This window comes from Lontra canadensis, unplaced genomic scaffold, assembly GCF_010015895.1.
Source record: "Lontra canadensis isolate GAN:19392208 unplaced genomic scaffold, GSC_riverotter_1.0 scaffold66, whole genome shotgun sequence".
In the NCBI taxonomy this organism is placed as follows: domain Eukaryota; kingdom Metazoa; phylum Chordata; class Mammalia; order Carnivora; family Mustelidae; genus Lontra; species Lontra canadensis.
The window spans coordinates 7,371,927-7,395,594 of NW_022631060.1; the positions used below are offsets into that span (position 1 = coordinate 7,371,927).

The window sequence follows — 23,668 nt, forward strand, 5'->3', positions numbered from 1 at the left end:
GACCTCAGGCATAAAGTCTTCAGGGTCCGGCTGTGTGGTAACACGTCTGAGAACTTCCTGCGCGGCTGAGGCTGCGTTCGGTTGTGCATGGTGCGTCAGTGGACACTTGCCTCCGCCTTTCCACTGTTGAGAGTTGCGCACCACAGATGTGGGTCCCCGATAGCACTCTGGCCAGGGCGCTCTCACTTCTGGGCTAGGTACCCGGAAGTGCAACTGCTGGAGCATAAGCTAATTCTCTTTTTACTGGGTTTTTTGTTTTGTTTTGCAAAACTTGCCTATGGTTTTCCAGAAAAGCTTTACATTCCCAGCAGCAGTGAACAAGAGGTCCAGTTTTTCCCCGTAAGCACATCTCTTTGAGTGCTTATCTGTGAGCTCTAGAAAGGTATTTAAAACACTATTTGCTGTTTAAATCTTACTGGCAGCAAAAGCCAGGGAAGAGTTTTCTCTGTAGAATTTACAAGTTCTCTGACACTGTATTTTCTTGGCTTTCTTCTTAACCATTCTTGGCCTCCTTTTCCACTTTCTTCCATGCTAGTTTCACATTTCGTTCTTCAGCCTTTATTTTCCACACTATACCTTGTGCAGTCTCTGCTTTCATGGCTAAATTGATCATGTATGTGCTAATGGTGCTCAGATCTGTCTCCAGCCCTGATTTTCTGCTGGGTTCCAGCTGTCTGCAGAGCATTCTTGTTCATAATCTTTCTGTCCCGAACTCAGTTGTGAACCTCGTAGGCTAGGGGATTAAGTCCTAGGAATTTGAGTCCCGTTACCGCCGCATCCTAGTTGTGTGAGCTCTGGGCTCACACATAACCAGTACAGTTCTGGTTATACGGTAGCAGTGATACATTTACGAAGATTAAATGATAGTTCATGTAATATCCACATTATAGCACACATGAGTTGTAGATAGTAAGTATAACCGTAGTTACTGTTATCCTTTGTACAAATAATTCTCTCCCCTTTTTGATAAACTTCTTTAATTCTCATGAATTAAAAGGTAATTTAAAAGGTACCTAAAATTTAAAAGGTACCTAACTAAAAGGTACTGCCATTTTTTATTTTTTATTTTTTTTTAAAAAGAGTTTATTTATTTATTTGAGAGAGAGCTCAAGTGAGCATGAGTGGTCGGGGTTGGGGTGGGGAAGAAGGGACAGAGGGAGAAGCAGACTCCTTCCACTGAGCAGGGAGCCTTATCCGGGGCTCCATCCCAGGACCCTGAGGCTGTGACCTGAGCTGAAGGCAGAGGCTTAACCCACTGAGCCACCCAGGCTCCCCTAGTACTGTCATTCTTGTATGTCATCATAATTCTTCTTTAAAAAGACTGTACCTATTTACAGTATATTAGTGATAGACGAATATCCCTGTTTCCCCATATTCTCCCACCAATTTTAATTAGTTCTGATTATTTTTTGTTTGCTGATTCATGGGATATAAAAGAATATCTCATGGAATTTTTTCTTTCAAAAATTAGCCATGCTGAATGTTTTTCACATGTTGGTTTATGTTTTTATTTTGTTTTATTTATTTATTTATTTTTGGGTGAATGAGTCCTCTGTTCAGATCTTTTGACCATTAGGTTTTGATTTCTTGGTTCCCTACTAGGCATTGTATAAGCTTAAAAATTATCCACTGATGTTTTCAGTTTACTCCCATCCACATTTTGGAAGGACTTCCTGTTTCTTTTTAATTCCTGTGCTTTCTGTCATTGTTCCTCTCTAGGCTCTGTTCTGTGGTCATCCCACCTCTGTAGTTGAGAAATATGCTTATAATAGGCCCCCCAAAACACATTTATATCCGATAAGTTTACTATAGTGTAATCATGGTTGGGTTACTTAATTTCTTCGTGTTAGTACTTTCCATTATAAATGGAGTTTCGAGAAATGAATATGATTTATTCACCAAAGTTTTGGTGTGCCTGCAAAGTGCCCTGCACGAAGATGTTTAAGAACCACTTGGCTCCCGGTAGACCGTCCGCAAGTGCGGTAGTTCCACGCGTGGTCTAAGCTTCACTAGCAGCAGTCCGGGAGGTGGCACGACGGAGAACCGCGGGTGTTTCCAAGTCCCTGGCCTGGCCGCTTCCTCAGTCTGTGGCCTTAGTCAGCCACTCACTGGCTCGCACCTCACATCGCCTGCTTGTAGACAGCGATGCAGCTTCTCATGGAAGGTTGTTAGGAGGTTCAGATGAGAACGCACGTGAATACATTTGGTAAAGTGGAGATTGTGCTGTGTTTTTTTAAAAACAAACTTTCCTTTCACCTTTCTTTGTAGATACATATTGTATCTTACAACCACTTTATTGAGGAATAACACACATATACAGTTCACATGCTTAAGCATGCTGTTGATTTTCTTTTTAGTATATCACAGTGTGTGTAGCTATCATCAGTACAGTCCTGTCCTGATTATTTTCATTACTTGAAGAAGAAACCCCATACTTTTTATTTAAGAAATATTAATCCCAGGGTGGCTCAGTGGGTTAGGCCTCTGCCTTTGGCTCAGGTCATGGTCTCAGGGTCCTGGGATCAAGGCCAGCATCGGGCTCTGCTCAGCAGGGAGCCTGCTTCCTGCCTCCGCCTGTCTCTCTGCCTACTTGTGATTGCTCTCTGTCAAATAAATAAATAAATGATGATACCATTTTGAAAAATAAATATTTATTTATAAAAATAAATATTAATCCCTCGTCTGACGTGGCTTAGGGCTGGCCTGGCCTGGGAGAGCTTGAGATGACCACATTGATTGGCAAAGAGACCCCATGCTTGTCAGCAGTCACTCCCATTTCTCTACCATCCCCTTAGTCCCTTCCACCACTGATCTACTTTTGTCTCTAAGGGTTGGTCTACTCTGGACATTTCACATAAATGGAATCATAGAATATATGGTCTTTTGTGACCAGCCTGTTTCCCTTAGCTGTGTTTTCAAAGTTCATGTGTGTTGTAGCATGTACCATTACTTTTTTTTTTTTTTTTTTTAAAGATTTTATTTATTTATTTGACAGAGAGATCACAAGCAGGCAGAGAGGCAGGCAGAGAGACAGGACGAAGCAGGCTCCCCGCTGAGCAGAGAGCCCGATGCGGGGCTCGATCCCAGGACTCCGAGATCATGACCTGAGCCGAAGGCAGCGGCTTAACCCACTGAGCCACCCAGGCGCCCCTGTACCATTACTTTTGATTTTTGTTTTGCTAAGTATTACTCTGTTGTATGGAAATACCACCTTATATTTGTTCATTAATCAGTTGATGAATATTTGAGTGTTTCTGCTTTTTGACTGATGAATAATGTTTCTGTGGACATTTGTGTACAAATTTTCCTGTGGACACACACTTTTCATTTCTCTTGGGTATATACCTTGGAGCAGACTTGCTGGGATTATAGGGTCATTCTGTGTTTAAGAGAAAACTTTGGGAAAACTGCAGAAATAATCTCCAGTGTGACTGTATCATTCTCTACTCCCGGCACTGTGTGAGAATTTCAGTCTTTCCACAGCTGTGTCAACTCTTGTTACGTGTCTTGGTTGTAGTGTGGGTATTTGGTGGCATTGCATGGTTCTGATTTATATTTCCCTGATGGCTGATGACACGGAGTATTTTTTTAGTGTGCCTATTAGCCATTTGTCTATCTTCTTTGGAAATGTGTCTTTTGAAATTATTTGCCAGTTTCTAAGTTGGCTGCTTGGCTTCTTGTTACTGAGTTGTGTCTCCCGTATATTGTAAGTCCTTACTGGGTGTACGACTCGGCAGATCCTTTCTTCCATTCTGGATTGTCTTTGCATGTTCATTGTAGTGTCTTTGTAGCACAGTCGTTTTTACTGCGATGAGGCCCGGTTTATCTACTTTTTCTTTTGTTTCTTATATTTTTGGTATCATTTAAGAAGGCTTTTCCTAACCTAATGTCACAAAAATTTACTTATATTTTTTTTCCAAGAGTTTTCTTTACATCATTTTAAAGACTGTTTTTTAGAGTGTTTTAAGGTCACAACAAAACTGAGGGAGGAGGTCAGGGATTTCCCATATACGCACCCCCCCTCCCCCCCAGTACTGTGCACTGCCTCTCCCATTCGTCAGCATCGCGGAGTGGTACCTTCGTTACAACTGATGAAGCTACGTGGCTGTATCTCATTTACTCAGAAGTCTGTAGTTTACATTACGGGCTCTCGGTGTCGCACATTCTGCATGGCTAAGTGAATGCATGGCATGTGTCCGCCATTATGGATCATACAGTGTGTTCGCTGCCCTTAAAGTCCTCTCCTCATTCACCCCGGTCCTGCAGCCACTGAACTTTGAACTGTCTCATGCTTTTGCCTTTTCCAGAATGTCCTATGGTTGGAATCACAGTCTGTAACCTTTTTATATTAGCTTCTTTCTCTTAGTAATATACATTTAATGTTCCTCCATGAAATTTCATGGCTTGCTACCTCGTTCTTTTATTTACTTGTCAGAGAGAGAGCACAAGCAGGGGGAGTGGCAGGCAGAGGGAGAAACAGGCTCTCCGCTGAGTCAGGAGCCCGATGCAGGACTCGTTCCCAGCACCCTGGGATCATGACCCGAGCCAAGACAGACTTTTAACTTGCTGAGCCACCCACATGTCCTGTCATTCTTTTTAGTACCAATAATTTCCTGTTGTCTGGATGGACCACAGTTTTTTTTATCTACTCACCTATTGAAGGACATCTTGGTTGCTTCCGAGTTTTGGGGATTATGGATAAATTTCCCGTAAACATTTGTGTGCATGCTTTTGTGTAGACATAGATTTTCACCTCCTTTGCATAAATACTAAGGAACACAATTGCTACGCAGTATGGTATTTTGGTTTTGTAAGAAACTGCCATATTGTCTTCCAAAGAGGCTGCACCATCTTGCACCCCCAGCAGCGCTGAGCGAGGGGTCCTGGTGCTCCGCAGAGTGGCCAGCATTTGGTTTGGGCTGATCTAATAGGCGTGTGCAATGGCTCCTGTTGTTTTAATTTGCGTTTCCCTCGTGACTCGGTAACGTGGAACATCTTTTTAGATGATACTATTTTTAGTGACTGTATTTCTTTTTTGTTTTTGTTTTTAAGATTTTATTATTTGAGAGAGAATGAGTGAGAGAGAGAGCACAAGTTGGGGGGAGAGGCAGAGGGAGGAGCAGAGGCCCTGCTGAGCAGGGAACCTGCCTCAGGGCTCAACCCCAGGACCCTGGGATCGTGACCCAAGCCGAAGGCAGATGCTTAACCGACTGAGCCACCCAGGCCCCTGATGACAGTATTTTGTTGGCTGGGTGAAAGAACCTTGGTGCAGATGAAATCACTGTTACTTATTAGTGGGTGTTTAGGTGCCGTGTGTTTGTGCATGACCTGGCTTATCTGTCCTGTGATGGTCCCCACAGTGTCCTGTGTCCTCTGTATTTAGACGTTTCTCTTTTTTTTTGTTTTAGAAGTTTTGGACATTGTTATATGTAAGACTTTTTGCTCAGGATAAACACCTTAGGAAAAAGTCATAGAATTTGAATAATTGGGTCAAAGAATGTGAAGAATTCAACACCTTTTGAGATCTGGATCAGAACAGTTATGCAAGCTTATACTTTAACAGAAGTTCCAGCCAGTTTCATATTAAGAGACTTAAAAATCTTTCCATTTATTTGAGAGAGAGAGAAAAGAGAGAGCGTGAACAAGGAGAGGGAGAGGGAGAAGCAGGCTCCCAGCTGAGCACCGAAGCTAACTGTGAGATGTAACTTGAGCCAAAGCAGACACTTAACTGACTGAACCACCCAGGTGCCCCTGAAACTCTTTTTTATTCCGGGAAAATTTTAACATTCACAAACATGCACAGAATAGTGTAATGACCCTTCATTTACAGAGCTCGACTCAACCATGTACTGGAGGACACTGCTGTCTCGCTCCCTCCCCCGTTCACTTCTCTCTGTATTGTTACTAGTTTGAAACTCTGTTGAGTTATAACAGACGTACAGAAGAGACTCAGACTGTAAAAAGTTTCACGAGCTGAAATCCACCCGGATACCCCCGTTCGTCTGCTTCCCTTTCATACCCTCCCCGTATCCTGAACATCTACCTGAACTGCTGAGTTCGCCCAGTTTTGTTCCTTAAATAGGTGGGCTCTTAGGGGATGTTAGCTTGCGTGAGTTCTTTCTCTTCACATCATGCGTGGGATTATCTGTCCTCGAGTGCAGTTGTCTGTTCCTGTTGCCTATGAAATTTCGTTGTATGAGATTACTCTGTTGGTGGTGGAAAAGGCAGTTTGGGGCTGTCACAAATAGGGCTGCTCCGAACATTTGAAATGTGGTTTTTTGGTGGACATACGTGTGTATTGCTGTTGGGAATATATCTGGGAGTAAAATCGCTGGATCCTAGAGGCAGGCACTCATTTGGTTTTGGTACATCCTAAAGTGGTTCCACCAGCGGTGCATCGGACTTCCGCTCCCTCCGTGTCCTCTCCGGTAGCTTGTGTTTCCCATTCTTTCGTTGTAGCCACACTCCCAGCTGCATAGCGGTACCTGACGACGTTTTTTTTGTTTTTGTTTTTAAAGATTTTATTCATTTATTTGACAGACAGCGCAAGTAGGCAGAGAGGCAGGCAGAGAGAGAGGAGGAAGCAGGCTCCCTGCTGAACAGAGAGCCCGATGTGGGGCTCGATCCCAGGACCCTGGGATCATGACCTGAGCCGAAGGCAGAGGCTTTAACCCACTGAGCCACCCAGGTGCCCCCCTGATGACGGTTTTAATTTGCACTAGTGAAGTCAAGCACCATTTCAGGCTTTTTTATTTTTATTTTTATTTATTTATTTATTTTTAAGATTTTGTTTATTTATTTGACAGAGATGCAGTGAGAGAACACAAGCAGGGGGAGTGGGAGAGGGAGAAGCAGGCTTCCCGCTGAGCAGGGAGCCTGATGTGGGGCTCGATCCCTGGACTCCGATCATGACCAGAGCCAAAGGCGACGCTTAATAACCGAGTCACCCAGACGCCCCCTTTTCATGCTTTTTTATTGGTCATTTGGGTACCCTTTTTTCCCTTTTTTATGAAGAGTATATTTTAAAGTCTTATGTTCTTTTTTCTGTGGCGTTATTTGTTTTTCTTATCCTGTTAGCTCTGTGTTGTTGCATAATAAATTATCCCTAAACTTGTAGTGGCTCGTAACAGCAAAAACCCTTTTCTATCGCAGCTTCTGTGGCAAGCCTTCTCTGAAGGCTCGACGGCAGTGGGGGCCCCTTCCCAAGGCAGCTCACTTACTCACACAGCAGCTTAGTCCGGGCTGTTGGTGGCAGGCCACAGTTCCTCCTCCTGTGGGCCTTTGTTGGGGATCCTCCACGTCCTGTCCTCAGGACGTATTTTCAAACATGACGCTTGGTAAGATTTCTTTCATTTTGGATATGAGGTTTTCAGGAGCTCTAAGTGTGCTGAATGTCTCCACCTGCATTGTGGTGTTTGAAGAGAAGTCGTTAGGAATGCAATCTAGTGTATTAGTTTTCCCTTTCTGGTTAGCTCTTCCCATATTACTTCTAAGGAAATCCCCAAAATAATTATTTTTTTCTGTACGAGTGTCAGTATACACACGCACACAGTCTTTTCAGAGATTAACTTTTTTTGTTGTTTAACCATGACGTAACCACAAAACTCTCGTATCTTAAAAACAACAAAACCCACACAGCAACTGCTTAGTATTATCCAGTACCCAATCAGAGTGAAATTTCCAACTCTCTCAAATATTACAATTTTTTGGTACAGTTTTCTAATTTTGGCAAATCGGGATCCAAAAAGGGTCTGCCAGTTTATTTTTCTTAAAGATTTTGTCTGTTCATTTGAGAGAGAGAGAGAGAGAGAGCAGGGAAGGAGGGGCAGAGCGAGAGGGAGAAGCAGGGGGCTTCATCCCCTGACTCTGGGATCATGACCTGAGCTGAAGGCAGCTGCAGTCTACCACGTTAAAAGAATCGGTAGATCCCCCACTCACCACTCTCTTCCCTGCCTGCGCTCTGTCTGTGGAAGACCTGGTTTGTTTCGTGGTGTCCCACTGTTTCCTCTGTCCTCTTAGCAGGTAGCTGTACATTTCTCTGTGGGAGGGGTAAACTGTGTCATACTCTCACTGCTGGTGCTTCTTTGGTTATGATCTGTGTCTGGAGGCTGAATGAAGACGTGTATTGAAATTCTTAAAGGGCTTCCAGCCTAAATCGTATTGAAATTCATTCAGGTTAGAGCTGTTTTATACTTAAAATGCAATGATTGTTTTGGACTGTGCATTCTGCTCCTTCACTTTCTGTGTTCGGGAGGTCGTGTGAGAGTGCATTTTCTGGGTTTGCTGTGGAATGACAACATGTTGCCTGTACGCCTTGTCATCTTGAGTGTATATCACACCCTCTCCGGTTGTTTAATAATGTTGCGGGGCATACCAAAACGAGGTCTAACTCTCATTACTTAGACTTTCCGTGTTTATCCTCTACTTGCTTTTATCTCTTTGTACTGTCCACTAACTTTCCTTCTCTTGTGACTGATTTTTTTGAGTTGTAATGACCAATGTTTTAAGAGTTGATGAGTCAGAATCTTAAGTTATTTTTAGGCAAATTTGAATTTCCAGTCTTCCCCAGTCTCTTCTGACAGAAATTTTGGCCATGAGAAATTAAATTAACGACAATGTGATTAGAATGAACATTAAAGAAGTAGGTTATTTAAGATACATGTGTGTCTACAGTTGAAACGTAGAAAATTTTCTTCATACCAGATGTATTGTAAAAGTGTCATCCAACTTCGAGAAAAATGTAATTACATTTTTTTAAGATTTTATTTATTTATTTGAGAGAGAGAGAGACAGTGAGAGAGAGCACGAGCGAGGAGAAGGTCAGAGAGAGAAACAGACTCCCCGTGGAGCTGGGAGCCCGATGCGGGACTCGATCCCAGGACTCCAGGATCATGACCTGAGCCGAAGGCAGTCGTCCAACCAACTGAGCCACCCAGGCGTCCCTGTAATTACATTTTTAGTGTTTTGTTTTTAAGTGAGCACACGCTGATGATACTGATTCTTGACCATAATTCATTCAGCAAATATGTTGGTGCCAGCCGCATGCCAGGCCCAGCACTTCCATGCTTTAGCCATACGTGGTTAAAAAAGATGGCCAAAGGGGCACCTGGGTGGTTCAGGTGGTTAAGCGTCTGACTTTTGATCTCAGCTCAGGTCTTGATCTGAGCATCCTGAATGAGATCTCAAGCCCATGTTGGGTGTGGAGACTACTTTAAAAAAAAAAAACAAAAAGGCCATGGTGCTGGTGCTTTTGGTGAAACGCCCAGGACAGTGTCTCAATAAGGGATATAATCAGGCTACATACGTAATCTTAAATTCTTCTACAGGTAATCAATATAAAAATTATTACTTTTTGGAAAGATCATTTAATAGAGAGCAGGCACGTGCAAGTGGGTTTGGGGGGGTAACAGGCCGAGGGAGAGAATCCTCAAGCTGGATTCCTGCCAAGCGTAGATCCCGATGTGGGGTTTGATCCTGCCACCCTGAGATCATGACCTGAGCCAAAATCAAGAGTCGGACGCCCAGCTGGTGAGCCACTCAGGTGCCCTATACAAATTTTAGTGAGTTTTTCACTTCTGTTACTTTTACTTCTGTTTTTTGTACTAAGCCTTTGAAATCAAGTGTGTATTTTCCACTTACAGCACATCTCAGTTCAAATTATCAACGTTTCAAGTGCTCAGAAGTCTAGATCAATCAGAATTATTATTATCATAGCTCACATGGAGTAGCAGGGGACACTGACTAGGAACCCAAGTAAACAGTGACTTAAAGGGCAAGAGGAGACACACAGAGATGAGCTCGGAAGGTGTTTCTGCTCTCTGGGTGGTGGCAGAAAATGGAGTGGGGGGGGACACTCAGAAGGTGGAACTGGACGACTTGCATTGGGAGGGAAAGGAGGAGCCAGGGCAGTTTCTAAGCTCCATCTTCCACAACTGGGGTGTGCCTTTTCTGAGACTGGGAGCAGTTGGTTGGTGGTCAGTGTTGGTGTATGATGGACGAAGAAAAGCTTTGTTTTGGAGATACTCAATTTGAAGTGCTTGTGGCACATTCATGGGGAAAGGTCTGCTAGCAGTTGGGTGCCTGTGTTTGAAGTGCAGAGATGGTCTTTCGGTTTTATAAATTTGTATCTCAACTGTATTTATAGAGGTATTTTTTTAAAAGATTTTATTTATTTATTTGACAGAGAGATCACAAGTAGGCAGAGCAGCAGGCAGAGAGAGAGAGAGAGGGAGGGAAGCAGGCTCCCCACTGAGCAGAGAGCCTGATTTGGGGCTTGATCCCAGGACCCTGAGATCATGACCCAAGCCAAAGGCAGAGGCTTAACCCACTGAGCCACCCGGGCGCCCCTGTAGAGCTTTTTTTTTTTTTAAGATTTTATTTAACAGAGATCACAAGTAGGCAGAGAGGCAGGCAGAGAGAGAGAGAGGGAAGCAGGCTCCCTGCTGAGGTGGGGCTCAATCCCAGGACCCTGGGATCAGGACCTGAGCTGAGGGCAGAGGCTTTAACCCACTGAGCCACCCATTTGCCCCTGGAGCTATTTTTAAAACCCACTAAAATGGCTCCATTTATTCAACAGAAGTTTCTTTTATTTAAGTCTCCTGGGTTTTGTTTCTGTTGCTCGGGCAACATCGTGAATGGAACAAGTGTGAGTTGACACCCCAGCCAATGTGGTCAGCTCTGGAGAGTGTACTAGGTAGTGCCCACAGTCTGAACCCTGCATCAGCCTCTACCTTAGTAGAGGTGCAGTAGGGGAGAAAGGAGAGGAGGAAACCTCCAGTGGTGGAGACAAAAGTAGCCAGTGAGGAAACAGGGGCCTATGATACCAAAGAAGCCAAGTGAGAAGAATGTTCTACTAAGGAGGGTCTGCTGGTCAGCTGTATTGAAAGCTGCTGAGTGTGAGGGTAAGATGAGGACAGAATGAGTTCCATCTGGCTTTGGCCCCATCTGGAGGTCACCGGTAACTCGAAAGAGCAGTTTCGGTTGAGTGGTGCAGATAGACACCAGATTGGAATGAGTTGACGACGGAATGCTTTCAGACAAAGGGCTCATTTTCTTACTTTGAAATAACCACTACAAATCATTGAGGAGACCAGCCCAATAGAAAAATGGACAAAGGATATAAACAGCTAGTTGGCAGAAAAGTGAAGTGTTAAATGGCTCTCAAACACATGAACAGTGCTCAGAAGAGAAAACCATTAAGGACACGGGTGTGGAGCAACGACGTTCCCTCGTTGCTTGTGGGAGTCTGGGTAGGTATGACCTCCGTGGAGAGCCATTTGCCTGCCAGTATGTTCTTTTTTTTTTTTTTTTTTTTTAAAGATTTTATCTATTTGACACACAGAGATCAAAAGCAGGCAGAGAGGCAGGCGGAGAGAGAGGAGGAAGCAGGCTCCCTGCTGAGCAGAGAGCCCAATGCAGGCCTCGATCCCAGGATCCTGGGGTCATGACCCGATCCGAAAGCAGAGGCTTTAACCCACTGAGCCACCCAGGTGCCCCCCGCCAGTATATTCTAATTAGAAATGCACACTTGACCCGACATTTCTGCTCCAAGGAAATCTGGCATTTGTTTGTAATAGTAAAAAATGAAAACTAACTGGTCATCTGTGGTGGCCTAGTTAAATCAGCTGTAATGCAAAGGAAAGTCTGAGTCAGGTAAAACATTTTTTCTGCAAGAGAGCCGAATTTGTTTTTGTTTTTTTCCTTCCATGCTGTAAATCAGTCAAACTCTCTGAAAGTGATTTTCTATGTGTTGAAAGATGGACAGAAATGTTAGGTCTGGTATGGGCCACAGAAGGTATTTGTAAATGTGTCTTTGAATAACTATGTTAAGCTTTTCATTGTACCTTGATCTTCTGCCTCTTAACACATTTCACATAAGTTGTTAATCTAAATTACGTTCTCTGGATACCTGTTAGGATTCTTTTCCAAGGACCCTGTCCTGTTTTATGTATGTACCCCCAGGAAAGGTGGGTGTGGGGTCTGTCGCAAGCTTTGGGGATGAATTCACACTCCAGTTTACAGCACCTGAAAATAACCACAGCTGCTGTCAAAGGGCATTAAATTGTACTTGTGCTTGGTGTGGGTCACTGACAGAGCAAGCATACGATAGTGTTGGAGAGCCCTGGATGTAGCCATGGGGATTACACAGTCCGATGTAGGAGGAAGGCTTTCTCGGTCCACTTTTTATGGGGGAAGGAGATGGTACAAACCTTTGCGAGCTCTGTGTTCCATGGACCTCTCTGCTCTCCGGCCTTCTTCGGAGATTGTGTTCACATGCAGACTTAAAGCAAAACAGAGGGCGCCCGGGAGGCTCAGTTGTTAAGCATCTGCCTTTGGCTCAGGTCATGATCCTGGGGTCTTGGGATTGTCCCCCACATCGGGCTCCCTGCAGCGGGAAGCCTGCTTCTCCAGCTTCCCCTGCTTGTGTTCCTTCTATCTCTCTCTCTCTCTCTCTCTCTGTGGCAAATAAATAAATAAAATCTTTAAAAAAAAAAAAAAAAAGAGCAAAATGGAAAACCAGGCACACCTGGAGAGACAAATCAGCTTCCGAGCAGAATACATGGATACCGGACGGGACTCTACTTTCAGACCTTGGTTAAATTTACTTAATTTGTTAAGCGTTTGAGACTGTGGTTATTCATCGATTTCTTTTTCTTCATCTCTCTGAGTATCCTGGTTTCACTTGTATTTTATATTTAAAGCAATTTAGGATTTAAAGCATGTTAAGTGATAATTTAGTCCAATCCTCTCCTTTTACAGATAAGAGAGTGAGTTTAGAGAGATGAATTACTTGCTCAGCAGTTCTCTAAACCGAATCTGTGTTCTCTTGACGCCTTCGCCCTCGAATTTGGTGGTGTGTAGGGGGTGGTGTGGCAGTGAGCCTCCTCCGTGGGAGTAACCTGCTGTAATTTTGAAGGAGGTGTGGTTGTCATTATGTTGCCACATTTCTTTTTTTTTTTTAAAGATTTTATGTATTTATTTATTTGTCAGAGAGAGAGAGAGAGAGAAAGCACAAGCAGGCAGAGGCAGAGAGAGAAGCAGGCTCTCTGCTGAGCAAGGAGCCCCACATGGGACTCGATCCCAGGATCCTGGGGTCACGACCCGAGCCGAAGGCAGCAGCTTAACCGACTGAGCCACCCAGATGTCCCACGTTGCCACATTTCTAATGAAGATAGTTCATATGCTGCCCTAAATTATTTACAGTCACAGAGACAATCTAGCTGAACTTTTTTTTCTTAACGTTTATTTTGTTGTTGTTGAGAAAGTTGCCTGGAGATGAGAACTTACTCATGCAAGATTATAGACCATAAAGAGTTATTCTGTACTTCCATTCTAAGGTGAGTCAGAGCAGTGATGTCCGGTAGAGCTTGTGTAATGATACTCGTTATCCATCCTCAGTGTGGCTGTTGAAATTAAAACAAAATTGAAGATTTGGTTTCTTAGTCTTCCAAGCCACATTCCAGGTACTTAATAGCTGTGTGTGACTGGTAGTTACTGTATTGGACAGCACAGTTCTGGGGCACTTACCTTTTTTTAAAAGTAGGTTCCACACCCAGCCTGGAGCCCAGGGTGGGACTTGAACTCACGACCCTGAGATCAAGACATGAGCTGAGATTAAGCGTCAGATGCTTAACTGGACTGAGCCACCCAGGCGCCTTGCGCTTAACCTTTTTAAAAACAATTGTTTTGAGAACTGCAGAAGCATTGTGGTAGAAACCAAGGCTTATGAGTAAGATTAGAATGGCCAACTAGAAATTAGGCTTGTGTTCAAAGCTAGGAGGAGAAATGTACTCTTGGAGCTTTTGACAGGGTTACAGCTGGTTGTGGCCTTTTCTTGGTTCATAATAAGTCCGTTCTTTAGGAAAGTAATCAAGAACCTTTTTGAAGATCTTTTCTTTATTATTTCTTTTTCTATTTCTTGTTTTGCCAGTGAAAATCCCATTCTTGGGTTGAGTTTTCAGTGGACAAATTCTTTCATTTTCAGGGTGCTTAGCCCACTTTTCAGTCTCTGAACTTTTCTTTCACTTACTAATCACTTGGTTACCAGGGTTCCCTACAAAAAGTTTTGATGTCTTTCTTGCAGTTATACTCTGGATTATGGAAATTTCAGCCTTTTTTTTTTTTTAAAGATTTTATTTATTTATTTGACACACAGAGATCACAAGTAGGCAGAGAGGCAGCAGAGAGAGAGGAAGGGAAGCAGGCAGGGTCCCTAAGGAGCAAAGGGCCCGTTGCAGGGCTCCATCCCAGGACCCTGGGATCATGACCCAAGCTGAAAGCAGAGGCTTAACCCTCTGAGCCACCCAGGTGCCCTGAAATTTCAGCTTTTGCATCAAATATAACTTGATCGTTTATCATGGCTTGAGCCAGTTAAATCCAGCTGGCAGTTGGGGTTGTGTGCTCTTCTGTACCACTGCTCTGCATCTCCATACTGTTGTAACAGGCCAAGTTGGTTCTCTGGGCTGTACTTTGGGTGCTAATTTTATTGACTTGGCTTCATTTTAATAGCAGGTTAGATTGGGTTGGCTTCATGCATGACTGCAGTGATTTGGGTACCCATCAGGGCGTGTAGCCAGACGATGGTGTAATCCAATCAGGGGCCACAGTTTCTACCTAAAGTACAATTTTTGTTTTTAAAAAGTGGTACTGTGGATTTACCTTGGATGCTTCATACTTTAATAAAGTTTTTTTTTTTTTTTTTGCATTCTTGGTATAGTTTTCTTTTTACAGATTATTTGTCTGAGCGAGAGCACGAGCGCGCAGACCCAGGAGAGCGCACACAATCAGGGGGAGGGAGTAGCAGTCTCCCTGCTGCTCAAGGAACCTGATGTACTTGATCCCAGGACCCTGGGATCATGACCTGAGCTGAGGCAGACACTTCACCAACTGAACCAGGTGTCCGGTATAGTGATTTTTTTTTTTCCGGTATAGTGATTTTTGATTTAACAATTTGGAAGTCTTGGCAAGTTCTTGCCATGGCTTGTATTAAAATCATTGGTGTTTCTGAAGTCAGCTGAGTTATGTGTGTGGATACGTGTATTTAATTATAAATATTTATGCAAATATATGTTTAAATTTTTGTTTTAAGATGCCCTGAAGTCATCCAAAGTATTTATTTAGTTTTTTTTTCTCCCAATTATGAGTTATTTGTGTGCTCATTTTGGATGATTTTTGTATTCAAATTTTTGTGGACTTTATAAATTATTCATAATGTGCTAGGCGATGAGGATAAAATGGTGAATAAGACCTCAGAGAGATGGATTGATTTCCCATCTCTTTATAGTCTGTCTCCTTGGACATGGATGTTTGGGAGAACATGAATGAGCACGCTTGCAGAAACGGGGTCAGGATCCATGTTAAGTGCTGCTCTGATTGAGGGGTCTACCTGCGGGCTTCCTGACGTTAGTCAGAAGTAGAGTTCCTTGCTTTTATGTGTTCAAGCTTTGGGGCGTATCACCTGTTTGTAATTGAGAAGATGTGTATTGTTCATGCTTGGTGTGTGATGCAGGAGAACATGCTTTCTTGCATGTTCTGTAAGAGCTATGGCTTCCTCTTGTGAATTTGCCTCAGTGAGGAATAAATATTTTGGAATCTACATGACAGCACAGAGAGATTTTCGTTGCCTTTTTTCCTAAGATACAACAACACCTACTTCACATAAGGTTTATATGGAGTACGTTCTTTCCTGTTATCCTCAACAATAAAATAGGAATTAATACCTGCGAGGACTGAAAGCTCTTGTATAACTAGCACAAGGATTTGTAAGGGTAGATGTTCATTCTTGCTGTTCTCAAATTCTGTGACTAAGCAAGTACATATTTAGATACTGTTGAGTTGAGAATCTGTTTTTTCACTGTTTTAGGCTAAACCAGTCCTCATTTCTGACTGGTTTTATTTTTATAGTTATATTGTTCTTGCATTTTCCTTATTGGTCTTGGTCAGAGTATTGAAAATGGAGATGTTTTGTGATAGGGTTGGGTTGTATGGCTATTGAAGAAAATGTAACTCCTTTAAGGAATTGTTGGCAAAAATAAATATAAAAGTGTGTAAAAATATAAAACATAAAAATGTATAAAAAATTAAAAAAACCCTCTTTTTATTTATTTATTTATTTATTTAAAAGATTTTATTTATTTATTTGACAGACAGAAATCACAAGTAGGCAGAGAGGCAGGCAGAGAGAGAGAAGGGGAAGCAGGCTCCCTGCTGAGCAGAGAGCCCGATGCAGGACTCGATCCCAGGACCCTGAGATCATGACCTGAGCCGAAAGCAGAGGCTTAACCCACTGAGCCACCCAGGTGTCCCATTTTTTTTTTTTTTTAAGATTTTATTTATTTATTTGACAGGAATCACAAGTAGGCAGAGAGGCAGGCAGAGAGAGAGAAGGGGAAGCAAAAACCCCTCTTCTTAAAATCTTGATTTCCTTTTTTGAAGGAGCCCCACTGGATCCATTTCCTTGGAGGGAATAATCTAATGATGCCAGCTCTTACAGACTGAGTGTTTGTGTCCCCCTCAAGATTTGTATGTTGAAAATGAATCTTCACGCCTCATCAGTGTCACAGTGTTGGTGGGGGATGACCTTTGGGAGGTGATTAGACCATGAGGCTGGTACCTTTGTGAATGGGATATAAAAGAGACCCTAGAGATTTGCTGTCCCCTTTCTGTCATGTGATTACACAGCAAAAAGACAGTTGTCAGTGAACTAGGAAGCAGGTCCTTGCCACACACTGAATCTGCAAATGCTGTGATCTTGGACTTTTCCAGTCTCTAGAACTGTGAGAAATTTCTCTTGTTTATAAGCCACTGGCATGGTATTCTGTTACAGTGGCCTGAACGGACTGGGACATCACCTGTTAGAGTTCACGTTACATTATTTACTAGCAAATCCCTGCTTTTCCTCCTTTAGCTCCACACACTGTGCTGGTGCTCCCACTCTTGTAATACTCTGCTCTCTGGCCAGGCCCTTTTCTTATTATGTGAAACTCAGGGTTTCCTATAAGTTAACTACCTGGGGAGGGTCCCTCCTTTTGAGGGAACCACCTTTCCTCATCCTCATGGATTCCGCCATCATCTGTACGTTTTAACTTGCAAAGGAAACACCTCTCTTTGGCGTACTTAGCTTTTCCCCCCATGGTCTCGTGTCGTCGCTTGTTTGGATACTGTCGATATTAAATTCTTTCCAGGCTGGGATCAGGAACTCTTTTGTCTTCATTCCCTAAACAGTGCAGGTCTCACTCCTCCCTCACTGTCAGCAGCCGCTCCGTACCCCGGGGCTTTAAGCCCCCCCCCCCCCCCCATTTTACTCGTCTCCCCATTTATTCTTTCATCCAGTCCCGCTTACTTTCTGGAATTCAATCAACTCATGCCTGTAGCCACTGGCACTGTATTTAAGGCCTAGATTACTTTGTTTTTATGTTAGAGTCGTAAATTACTGAGACAGGAAGACTCTTTAGAGTGAAGTAGCCCAACTCTTTATTTCGTAGATGAGGAAATAAATAGCTGGGCGCTCAGGCTAGAAGACTCAGTTCCGAGCTAGTGTGTTGCTATTACAGCTGTCTGGTCTCAACGTGTAATTCCTTTACCCAGTTTAGCATTCTTCTCAACAGCTTCTTAAAGAAATCATCTTGTCAGAGTGTTTCACATTTATACTTAAGAGTAAGCTAGTTCTAGCAGGTAGGCTGGGATAAGCAGCCTCCCTTAGCCTCCCCATCCTCTTTTCCCAAAGGCTCCTGTAATTCTTTGAACTCCATTGGCCAATTAAAAATATATATATATATTTACCTCCCTGTATCTGAAGAGCATGTTTTTTTTTTTTTAAGATTTTATTTATTTATTTGAGAGAGAGAGAGCATGAGAAGTGGGAGGGTCAGAGGGAGAAGCAGACAGACTCCCCGCTGAGCAGGGAGCCCGATGTGGGACTGGATCCCGGGACTCCAGGATCATGACCTGAGCCGCCTAACCAGCTGAGCCACCCAGGCGTCCCTGAAGAGCGTGTTTGAAAGTTCATGCTTGCGTGCTTGTATGCTCATTATTTATTTATCTGTTTGTTTATTTGAAGTTTCAAGCGTATCTACTGATTTCCTGTTGTGAAAAGATGTAGAAGGTAGGGATTAGCTCTCTCTTCTCCCCTCTCACATTCTCACTTCCCCATCCTTCCAAGATAATTTCACTGCAGTTGCGGTTAAATCAATATTTAGTTTTATCATTAAGACCCTGTATGCTATTTATATGTTAAGTGGTGAATTACAGATACTTTTCCTAAACAACTTGGTTTTCCCTGGAAGTATATTACTTTTCACAAAAATTTTATGTATTTGTTGGAGTCATCTCTAGACCCAATGTGGGGCTCGAACTCTGACCCTGAGAGCAAGCGTCACATGCTCCCCTGACTCAGCCAGCTATGTGCCTGCCCCATCACTTAAAAATAAAACATTAACCACTTTAGCCTCAGACTTTTAGCCAGTTAGATGTTTAGGTATTCTGGTATTCTCTCAGCCTTATCTTTTTGAAGAATTCTTCTCCTGCTCCAGTCTGGCCGGTTCGCCTTCCCTGGTGGGAGCACAGTTGTCTCCTTGGATCCCAGGGGTTGTTCTTGCCTCTCTCCTGTTCCCTTGTTCTCTGTTGTTCTCCCTCTATGGCAGTGCAGCACAGCCTCTCTCCTCAGCGTCTTCTCTGAATAAGTTGTGTAGGAGGTACATCTTTCCTCCAGTTTGTACTTTACTGTTTGTTTTGCCCTTGACTTTTTATGATAGTGGCTTTCCTAAGATATCTGGTGATCTTTGGTTTTCCTTCATATTTAAAAGTCAGGGATATGTACCCACAGCACTGAGTTGTATAAAATTGAATTGTATGTTGTATTGTATGAAATTACAATTCAATTTGTAATTTGTAATTTCATACAATTCAATTGTATGTTGAATTGTATGAAATTACCATCTCTCCCAGCTTTCTCTGCTGCCCGTGGACGTCCTTGGCTCTTAGATCTTCATTTCTACATCACATTCTCCACTGAAAGAACTGGGGCTCCTTGGAGAAATGGATGATTTCAGAGCTGGGGCAGAGAATGTTCAGGATGAATCTGGAACATGTTTTTATGCCAGGAAATAAGGAAGTGCTCAAAAAGTATGAAAAGCGCATGGGAGTCTGCTTGAAGGGACTGTCGCTGGCTGAATGTGGGACAGCTTGAGCATCAAAGTGGATAATGGTATTAATAAGAATCTGTGAGTCCATACTGTTAAGGAATTAAAGGATGAGTGGGAAGAAAGGGGCATACCTTACTAAAATTAGAATGTCATCTAATGGAGGAAGGAACTGTAGACTTAACACACAAAAAAAATCACTTTATAACCATCAGAGAACAGTTGATTCAGACAAAGATTGTCAGTGGGTAGTAAAACTACTGAGTGAATGTTTTAAGAAACATAATCTCAAAATATCTTCCCACAGGTTATTTACTCATTAATTACTCAGGGAAAAATGGTTATTTTATGGTGGAGAAATACAGTACATACCATCTTAGCCCGGTGATCAGAGCGCTCACCAGTAATAGGACACATGCTGTCCTCTTAATGTTACAGTCTAAGAACAACGAAACCTCATTTATTCCTACCAGAAATGCATACCCAGTATTCCTCAGAAATGTCAGTGCAATGAAAGACAAAGAAATGATGCAGAACTTTTTTAGATAGAAGGAAATAAAGGAGATAGGGCATGGGATCCTGAATGAAGGTGAGGGAGGATTGCCACGAAGGACATTACAGAACATTTGGCAGAATTGGAATATGAAGTATTTAATCCAACAAGTACTGTGTTAAATTCCCGACTTTGATAGGTGTACTGTGGCTGTGTGAATTAGTGTCCTTGTTCTTAGGAAATACGCACTGAACTGTTTGGCAGAAAGGTCAGTCATCTGCAGTAGCTCTCACGTTTGGGGTGTCTGTGGGGGGTGTTGGTGGAGGGGGGTGTACCCAAGCAAAAGTGACACAGTGATCTGTTGAGAGCTGAGGGGAAGCCTTAGTGGGAGCTTCTTGTATTGCTCTTGTAGCTGTTGAGCAAAGTTGTGATGAAAGGGTTTTTTTGTTTGTTTGTTTTGTTTTTTGTTTTTTTTAAATATTAGTTTTTCAGAGTGGTAGATTGGAGGCTCCCATCATGGGAGGGGCTCATTGGCTCTGAATTTTCCAGCACAGTGGCTAGCAGTGCTTCTTTGGTTGGGAAGTCCCCGATGTCCGTATTTTCAGGTTCTTTTTTCTAAAGGTCACTTAGCTCACTCTGAAGACATTCCTGTCTTCAGCCTGGCTGGGAATGTCAGAGCCTGGGAGGAGAGCCTGGCTGGAGCTGGGTGGGCAGTGGGGTGTGCCTGGGATCAAGCTCCACATCGGGCTCCCTGCTCAGCAGGGAGCCTGCTTCCTCCTCTCTCTCTCTGCCTGCCTCTCTGCCTGCTTGTGATCTCTGCCTGTCAAATAAATAAATAAAATCTTTTAACCAAAACAAAACAAAACACAACAACAACAAAGAAAACCAAGGCAGAACACCCCGAGTAGTCTTCACAGTAGACCTGGAGGTTTTCAGGGGGTATTCGGTGCACACTCTCGACTCAGGAGTCCCACTACCGTACTCGGACACTGTTGCATTCTGTTTTCCTTCGTTTGGTCTTGTTTCTTATATTCTCACACTTTAGAATTACCGTATTTTTACAATCAGTATTACAGACCCCACTCTTCTCCCTTAGTAGTCTAAATGAATAAACTATGAGTCCCTACTCCAGAAAAGTAGATTAAGTCTCGGCACACTTGTTACTATGTAATAAGCGCCCAGATTCATAATGCTGTGAGCACATTTGATAACTTTTTTCTTTTGGCTTCCCTGGATGGGAGTGTGCGGCATGGTGAGGCAGGCAGGTTGCTCCAACTCTGCTGGGAGCCTGTGACCTACCTACAAGTGGGGGCAGTGGGTGGTCTTGGCTATTAGAAGAAACAATTGCAGATTGTCTTTGACGGTCCTACAACCATTCAAATTTAAATGCTAAATTTTGTGTGTGCACACGTAAATGTGCTTTTTGTGGAGCACGTGAAGTCATCAGATTCTTAAAGGGATCTGGAACCCTGAGCACACAGAACAGTTGGGATGGGGCTAAAGATACCTACAGCATTTAGTGATGCACTTTTTACAATGACATGTTAACCTGGTCTTATATGAGGACTGTAGTATCACTGTGGTGGCACATGGTCTCATAATTTAAAGCAAAAATTCAGATGATCAATTACATTTTTTCAAGTTTATGTTCAGAAAGCATTTGACTGGTAAAGTGTTTAGAATTAAATAATCTTTTCTTGACCTGGGTTTGTTACTGTTTTGGTTGGTTCGTTTTATTGTTTTAACAAGTAGTCAGCGGTCAGCATCGTTTCTATTTATTACCTCATTTGTTGGAAAACATTGACTTGAGTGTAGTGAGTTTATGGAAGAAACGCAGCAATATACAGCATATGTTTTGAGATGCCTTGTAGACTGCATTCCTGTAGGATTTTTAATTAGCATATTGTCTGTAATTTGGGATTTTGTTGTTGTTTTCAGTGTGGTGTTGTCAGTGAAGTGCCTTGAAGATGGCTTATAGTCCTTTCATGTGCAGCGTTTGATTAATTAACATTAGAGACAATTTATTTTATTTTATTTTATTTTATTTTATATTATATTATATTATATTATATTATTTTATTTTATGAGAGCGAGCGAGAGCCCATAGCAGGGGGAGGGGCAGAAGGAGAGGGAGAAGCAGACTGCCCACTGAGCAGGAAGCTCTACAGCAGGCTCAGTCCCAGGACCCTGGGATCATGACTCGAGCCGAAGGCAGCTGCTTAACCCAGTGAGCCACGCAGGCGTCCCTAGAGACAGAGTTTGGCTGTCGTTAGTACTTCAGTGACCTCAATATTCTGCTTACATTTCCTGGTGAAATTTATGGTGTTTAGAGGTATTACATGGGGACTACTCGGCTAATTTTAAAATTTGGTTTAGCATTTTAAAGTGTGGTGCCATTACAGTCAGCCCTTTGTTGATTAAGAATATCATTGACGGGGCACCTGGGTGGCTCATTGGGTTAAGCCTCTGCCTTCCACTCAGGCCATGATCCTGGGGTTCTGGGATTGAGCCCCGGATCGGGCTCTCTGCTCAGCGGGGAGCCTGCTTTCCCTTCTCTCTCTGCCTGCCTCTCTGCCTATTTGTGATCTCTCTCTGTGTCAAATAAATAAATAAAATCTTCTAAAAAAATCATTCATGTTTTTATAAGATAAAGATAAGAATATATATGCTTTTCTTGGTCAGTGATAATGCTATTATGATGTCTCTATTTCTGGGTTATTGTTTAGTGTAGGATAAAAGCTGAGGTAGAGGGATGACAGTGCTTTTCTTTCCTGTTTTCACATAGAAAAAATTTCAGCTAACTAGAACTTTGCAATTTTCTGAGGTGCAGTTCTATGTGAAATCAGGACCCTGAACCAGTATCTTTAATGGCAGCTGTCATCAGACCAAAACAGAGCATGCTGTGAACATACGCTCTTTTTTCTTTACAGGAGAGCTTCTGTTTCGCTTCCACATCCCACTTCACTCCGGCTAATCTGCTAATGCAGTGAATTGGAAGACGCCTGGTACCACGATAACCTGTAATGGGCAAGGAGCCACAGAGAAGAAAACATTTCTTTTAATTTTTAAACTTGGTTGAAAGGTAAGACCATTAAGATGATCAGGAGTCTCCTTCATAGTTGCTTAGGGAAAGTAGTGTTCTGTTGGAGACCCCGGAGTCTAGGTCGACCAGGGCTAGAGCAGGCAGCATGTGGTTCCGGGGCCCTGTGGTATTTTTAGGAAGTTCAGTAGCAGCGTCCGCAGTTTGCTCTGGCTCGTCTTGGAATCTGCAGCCCCCGATCCGTGGGATTCCTCTTTTCCTTGGGGGGCTTGATCTGGGTGCTAAGGATAAGCCCGGCCTGGCAAGCGGAGGGAGCCCGCGGAGAGAGACTGCTTGTGGAGACTCCGCTGCTGCTTCTAGGCTCCCTGCAAGTGCGCGTGCGCAGGCGGGATCGAGCCTGAGGTTGCTTTGTTTCCGTCGTACGCCGGCCCCGGGCCATCTCCGGCGTTTAGCCGGCCTTCTGACTCCTCTCAGGTCCTCACCGCTCTCATTTGAGACCTCTTCACAGAAACTTTCTGTTAGAGACCAGAGGTTGACTTCGCGTATTTGACAGTTGGCCCTGCAGAAAGTGGCCATGGTGCTGGTGCTCTCAGTGATGTGCTCAGTACAGCATCTCAGTAGGCGAACAGGACACATTTTTAGTCCATCTTCATTTGCTCCATTGTGTCGTGAGGAGACAGTGGGCATAAACCACTTAATGGTCTGCGGTTCAGGCTTCCTTATCTCGGGAGACACTCTAGTTACGTGCTATAGCAGGTCCCTGCTTCTCCTCCCAGGGCAGTTCTCCCTTCAGTCGCACAGGAATGACTCTCCTCCACCTTCCGGCCTCCCTTCGGGCTTCCAGTGAAGCTCCACCTCCTGGGCCAGATAGTCAGGATTCTTTTATAGATCTTCTGACTTCTCCAGCCTTTTCTCTGTATTACTCTGTAAAAATCTCGAGGGGGAAGATTCTTCCCCAAGTATTCATTCATCTCTTGGCACCTTGTCTGGTCAGGC

General features: G+C 43.3%; 1 protein-coding gene across 9 annotated transcripts in view; it reads left to right on the forward strand.

Annotated features, from left to right (window-relative positions):
- Window positions 1–23,668, forward strand: part of PPP6R3 (protein phosphatase 6 regulatory subunit 3) — a 142,228-nt gene that overhangs the window by 23,714 nt on the left and 94,846 nt on the right. For all 9 annotated transcript variants that reach the window (XM_032879683.1, XM_032879685.1, XM_032879680.1 and 6 more), the window contains exon 2: window positions 22,563–22,714. The gene's annotated coding sequence lies outside the window, so the exon portion shown is untranslated. The remainder of the gene's footprint in view (window positions 1–22,562; window positions 22,715–23,668) is intronic.